Source organism: Benincasa hispida, chromosome 11 (genome assembly GCF_009727055.1).
Source record: "Benincasa hispida cultivar B227 chromosome 11, ASM972705v1, whole genome shotgun sequence".
NCBI classification, from domain to species: domain Eukaryota; kingdom Viridiplantae; phylum Streptophyta; class Magnoliopsida; order Cucurbitales; family Cucurbitaceae; genus Benincasa; species Benincasa hispida.
Genome location: NC_052359.1, coordinates 50,178,537 through 50,185,094, shown reverse-complemented (window position 1 = coordinate 50,185,094; position 6,558 = coordinate 50,178,537).

Here is a 6,558-nt window from a genome sequence, read left to right as displayed (position 1 = left end):
TATATCTCATAAAATTAATAGTTTCCTTAATTCTAATTTCAACGTTTCAAATTAACTTATCACGCTATTCTAGAGCTAGTCCAATTACGAGCTAGTAAGGGAACCTCGCGGACCTACAGATCATAGACTTCAACGATCCAAAATTAATTGGCTAAACTCATTAGACCAGATTATTCCTCATTCATTAACTAATGGGTCACTCCACTAAAGCCCATAGTTGCACTCCCCTCATTGTACATATATTATGTCCACATGATTTAACCATCATCAACAAGTCGACCCTTCACAGGTTGTTCGTAATAACGGCTGGGTCAAATATCTGTTATACCCACGAGATTACGTCTTATTTCTCAAGTTCCTACTGATCCTCTAATGAACAACTGGTTTGTGATTCAATCACTAAATCAAACTCTCTCAGCCTAGTGAGAAGGCGGGGACCTTTGTTCAAGACATGGATTCAGTACTTGAGAGCACAACCTTTCTTCTATCCCTAAATTGGGTAGGCGTGAACTCCGTCTTGCACCCTATGTCCCCAACTATCTATTAGGTCTTACCCCTGAAATAGGAGGCTTATTGAGTCGCTATTGAGTCAAACCTCACCTATGCAAATCTAAGGATAATCTCGAATAAACAGGAGTTCATAGTTAGCTTAGAATTAAGATCGAGTTACCTAGGTTATCTAGATGAAATAGTCAGTCTTATATAGTAAACAACATTATAAAGTAAAAGTGACTTATTTCTTGGTCCGATCTTATGTAAATTCATTGCATAGGATGCTCCCATTCCTCATGTCATAACATGTACAAATTAGGATCACATCTTATGTAGCACTTTACAACTCTTTGTAACAACTACATAGTAGGTCGCATCAAATAGTGTTACCAGAATAAGGTACCCAACCTTATTCATGTAATGTACTATGGATCATTTTGACTATTTACTCAAATTTGGTCCACTCTTATGTCTCCACATAAAGTTCAAGTACTCATATAATAGTCATGGGTCTAAGTTTATTGGATTTAGACTTTCATACAATTTATAAAATCAATAATAAGTTTATTGATTATAGAAAGTGTTTATCATTTTACAAACTGCGAGTTTTAGGACATAAAACCCAACAATACTCCCACTTGGACTAAACTCCAGTTGATCAATATATACAATGTTGAGTTTACATAGAGAGAATAAAATATACAAATACAATAAACTAGGGCATTACAATACCCATAATTCTCCCACTTGCCCTAGTGATACAAAACTCGTAGTCCTAGTTCTACTAGGTGACCCTAAACACTTTAACCAAAAGGGTATTTTTAAATGGATCAGCAAAGTTGTCTTGTGAAGCAATTTGGGTGATGATTACGTCTCCTCTGTGTACAATCTCTCTGATTAGATGATACTTTCACTTGATATGCTTTCCTCTTTTATGGCTTCGTGGTTCCTTTGAATTTGCAACTGTTTCACTGTTGTCACAATAGAAAGTGACAGGCAGATGCATATTAGAAACTACTTCCAGATCTGTCAGGAACTTTTTGAGCCATACTGCTTCTTTTACTGTTTCATTTGCAGCTACATACTCAGCTTCCATTGTGGAGTCAGCAATACAACTTTGCTTGATGCTTTTCCACACAACTGCTCCTCCGTTTAGAGTGAATACTAACCTCGAAGTTGATTTCCTCGAATCAATATCGGTCTGAAAGTCAGAATCAGTGTATCCGGTAAGGATAAGATCCTAAGCAACATACACGAGCACATAATCTCTCGTTCTCTGAAGATACTTGAGAATGTTTTTAACAACAGTTCAATGATCATATCCGGGATTGGACTGAAATCTGCTGACTATTCCTATGACATAGCATATATTGGGATGAGTACACAACATTGCATACATTAAACTCTCTACTGCTAATGCATATGGAATTTGATTCATCTCCTAAAGCTCTTGAGGTATCTTAGAACTTTGTTCCTTAGACAGGTGAATTCTGAAGGAAATTTTAAACATGAGTACTCATAAGCGCAAGTGGATCTTTCCGATTTCATTGTGACAGAATTACTACACCTACATTCGAACAAACAGATATGCATTGTAAACACTAATTACCGGCATGCTTTAACAAATAAAATACAAAAAATCGAGTAAACGTATCAGTTAAAGACTTTCTTCAATCAAGCTCGGTCTAGCAGAAGCGAACTTCTCACACTCATTATCGTCCAACAATCGATTGCCTACCAGCATAACGGTCCTTTACATGATCAGCCGTGCACAAACAAACAACAATCGGGGACGACACCACCACTCGAAGCCCTCAGTATTCTCAGAGTTAGAATCCAAAGGGTAGACTTTGATGGAATTGGTAGAGGGAAAGAGGAAAAGCGATCATGTAGAATGAACAAACAAATGGGAGAAAGGGACGACTATCGTATAGTCGGGTGCTTGTCGTTTAGGTCAGGGTACACGATTGTGTAGTAAACTCTAAACGATCGTCTATCAAAAGGTAAATGATCATAGTTCTGCTCGTGTGCTAAACGATCGTGTAATAAACTTAAGCGATCATTTAGAAATCACGGGCGTTCATTTAGTACGCTCTGCTCGCATGTCCCCTACACGAATGATCAGGATCAGACCATCTGTGACAAGTCACAACATATGTGACCATTCCACAAAGCAGAACGCATCCGTAACGTTATCAAGATAAGGTTTTCCTCCTATATTCATATACTACAAACCATTTTGGTTATCACTTAAGACATGATCCACTTGTATGTCACCACATACATCCTTAAGTTACATCCAGATAACCAGGGATTTTAGGTTTATTGGTTTGTGGTAAAGCAAATAAAACAAATAACTGAGCAAAATCAAGAAGTAAAGTAAAATATCATATATTATACATCACAAGTGTTCGTACAAGCTGTTTACAAACTACAAAACACGAGACTTTAGGGCATCAACACCAACATCAACTATGTGTCCCCAAAAAGAATTTGGTAACTGAGCGAACTCATCATGGAATGAACCATGTCCAACAAGGTTCTGTTTCTTCTTTCTGCCACACCATTTTGTTGAGGTGTGCCAGGGGCTGTGAATTGAGACTGAACATGTTCTATCAAATAGTTCTTGAATTCTAAGTCCATATACTCACCACCTCGATTCGATCAAAGCGTTTTAATCTTTTTACCTAATTGGTTTTCAATCTCAACCTTATACTCTTTGAACTTTTCAAAATTTTCAGACTTTTGGTGCATTAGGTAAATATGCCCATACCTAAAATAATCATTTATCAAACTGATGAAATATTCATATCCTCCTCTCACTCTAACATTAAAGGCCCACAAAGGTTTGAGTGAATCAGCTCTAGGCGTTCTTTGGCTCTAAGACCTTTTCCAGAAAAAGATATTTTTTTTCATTTTACCCTCGAGACAGGACTCACATGGTGGTAATGAACTTTCTTCCAACTTATTTAGATGACCGTTCTTAACCAATCTCTCAATCCTATCAAGATTTATGTGACCCAGACTCAAGTGCCAAAGATAGGCATTTGGAGAAATCTTCCTTTTCTTATGAGTCCCAACGGTTTTAAACATCTTTATAAAACGGCTTTGACCTCAGTTGATTTTAACATATACAAGTTATTTTCTAATTTTGCAGAGCAAATCTATTTACTTTTTTTATTGATGAACACATCATCATTTTTGAAATAAACATTATAATTTTGTTCCATCAAACAAGTGATAGATATTAGATTCCTTTTCATTGAAGGAATATAATATACATTTTTCAAATAAATGTACTTATCTCCTATAAATAACTTCATATCTCTCACTGCTTTGGCTGAAACAATCTCCCCGGTCCCTACCTTAAAGATTGTTTCACCTTATGTCAATTGTCTCCAGGAACTTATTTCCTGTGAGATAATACAAACATGATTAGCGGCACCTGAATCAATTATCCAGATTTTATCGTTTTCCACTAAACATGCTTCGATAACAAGTAAATCATATTTATCTTCGTGTTTGAATTTTGCACTCTCATCTACATAATTCAAAATCTCAAATAAGTTGGGAGATAGAGGACAATCCCCTATTAAAGCCCTTTTGGTGTAATCAACCGCTAGTAATTTGTTTGTTAATTTGATTTTACTGTTATTTAATTCGGATGTGAGTATTCTAGAAGAATTTGACATGCTGATAAAATTCAAACAATTTCTAATTAGCAAATTGCAACTAAATCCAAAATCAAGTTTTAGAAAAAAGTAATAATGTACTCATAACCATTATTTATTTGCAACGATACTTTAGTGAGTCAGATTATGTGCTACCGAGGGGCAGTCAGATACTCCTTCACTAAAGCAAACAATTTTGACCAAACACTATCTCTGGAACAACTCTTATTTCTATTGTCTCCGAAATAACTCTTATTCCTATAGTCGTTTAGTTATCATTTTCAGTCAAGATCTTTACTGACAATTTAGTAATTCTTGTAAGTGTGACCCGCCATTTTTAGATCTTATAGGATGGTATGAATATGCCTCCGAAATAGAAGACAATATCCAAGACGGAACTATAAGACCCTATTCATTTTACTGAAGCCTAGGTTGTTCCGAATTCTATGTTACAACCCTCTGAGGGGATAGCCATCGTTAAACGACTAGCATGGGCCGCCTAAAGCAAACCAGCAAGCACAACATAGGAATCTCACGGTTTAAACTAATGGAGGAAACCGTAGGATATATTGACAATTATCCTTCACCCACTTACTATTAACCATTTCCTCTATTTACCTTGTTATTAACTCATACAAAACACTTTTCGAATGGGGGTCACTCCCAGGGTGACACGAAGTGTCATATGAATCTCACGGTGTAAATTATGTAGAGACATGGTAGTTGAAATCTATATATCATATAATAGACTCATGTTTGAATAACTTCCCCTTATTCACTGTAATCTAGATTTAAGTTAAAAAATACTTTCCGAATGGAGGTCACTCCCAGGGGGGCACGAAGTACCGCTTAAATATGGATTGTGAACTCTTAGGGACACGAGAGCTAAGAATAACATATCGTATATGTTATTAATCTCTCACTCAAGTTTTCTAATAACTATATCATATAGAATTTATTAAACTGCCACTTAAATGTTATATTGAGTAGATTTATATACTTAGGTTCTTTTCGGCTAATAAAACAACCCTAAGTCTATATGGTTTATCCAAGTATAACTCTTATAATTGGATTTTAACCTACGATGTGTAGGTGATAAACCATTTTATTACCTCACGTCGCACACGTATGCTTATAAAACCGGTTACCAACACTCTATAATTCAGCCATAATCTCCAGGTAGGAGGTATTCCGTAACCGTCAACTTAAGTAACCCCAGCCTTAGATAGGATTATATACCGGTTGAGTTTGTAACCTGAGTTTTATAAGTTTTAACTATTAAAATAGGTGGTCTGTAACACCTCGCACATTTTTTAGTAATAATGTAATTTCAGTAACTTTATTATTTGGAATTTCAGTAATTGTTATTAGTTGGAGGGCATTTTTAGAATTTTGGACTTCAAGTGTAAGTGTGGGAATTTAATTGTTGGCATGAAATTATTCAAATTGGAAATTAATGGCAGGAATTAATTTTCTTTTGAAATGGAAAGGAATTTAATAGTATAAAATGGAAAAGAATTAAATGTAATTAAATTTATTTCCTTTTTTGTTTTATTATTATATTATTGTTTTTTTTTTTTTAATAAAAAGTCAAACCCCACCTCCCTTTTCTTCCTCACGTTCGTGAGCCCGTCTGACGCTGCTCAAAGCCACCGCATCAATTTCTTCTTCATGACCTCCGTCCACCATTGCTCAAACGTCGTTCGCCTTTGTCGTCATTGGATCTATCGATTTGGGTAATATTTCTGCCGTTTGGGTTTGTTTTCGGTTGATTCTGAATACTCATTTACTTTTGGCATCAATTGGTTGATACCCATTCTGTTTCAACTTTGGATTCAAGTTTGTGAAGGTATTGAGGTGTTGTTCAGTGAAGTTGGAGTTTGTATTAGCAAGTTTTGGTAAGTTATGCTTTAATTACCCTCTTGTGGATTAATTTTGGTTGTTGAGAAATTTTGGTAAAGTCATTTGGAAGTTATTTTGTTTGAACGGAAGCTACATATGGATAATTTATTTGAGACATTAGTAGTGAAGTATGTATTTGATTCAAGCTTTAATCATGTAAGCCTAATTTCAAATTATGATTAGGGGGTTGGTTCAAGAATTTCATTCAAGATGAAGAAGAGTTTGGTTTGCTAATTATTTGGGCTTAAAGTTGGAGGTTTGGAAGGTGAATTCGAATTGGACCACACCTTAGGTAAGGTTATCTGGAAATATTTTGTAATATTTGGGTGTTTGGATTTTGGCCTTAACTATTAATTTTAAAGCTTGGTTTATGTTTAGGCTTGATTAAGGATTCAAGAATTTCACAAAGATTCAATTGCTTTTTGGTTCGACCTAATATCAAGGTAAGTAATTTTACTACTGGAACTGCCCACGGGCCAGACATTATATGTAT